Genomic DNA, 380 nt, shown 5'->3' with positions numbered 1-380 from the left:
CCCCCCCCCCCCCCACTCCATGCACCAAAAATCTGGGAGGGGGGTTTGGAATTCTCCAGCCAAACCAATACCTGGATGCAGCGCAGGTGGGGGATGCCCCCACCCAGCACCCCAAAACCCGAGCGGAGCCCCCAAAACGGAGCCAGAGGAGGACGGAACCCCCAAAAAAGGGGCAGAGACCCCCCAAAGTGGCGATGGGGGGCCCCGGTTCGGGCTGCCATGGCCCCCCCCGTGACCGACCCCGAGCCCCCCCCCGGCCCCTCCTCGCTCCGTGCCCGCTCCCGGCGCGCTCCGAGCGCCGCGGCCCCGCCGCGTCCCCGTCACCAGCGACAACGGCGGCGCGGCCAATGGGGGGCAGAGCTGGGGGGGCGGGGCCGAGC

The sequence above is a fragment of the Pyrgilauda ruficollis genome, unplaced genomic scaffold, assembly GCF_017590135.1.
Source record: "Pyrgilauda ruficollis isolate IOZ18807 unplaced genomic scaffold, ASM1759013v1 scaffold333, whole genome shotgun sequence".
Lineage (NCBI taxonomy): Eukaryota > Metazoa > Chordata > Aves > Passeriformes > Passeridae > Pyrgilauda > Pyrgilauda ruficollis.
The sequence above is the reverse complement of the archived record's forward strand: the minus strand, read 5'-3'. Positions refer to the sequence as shown.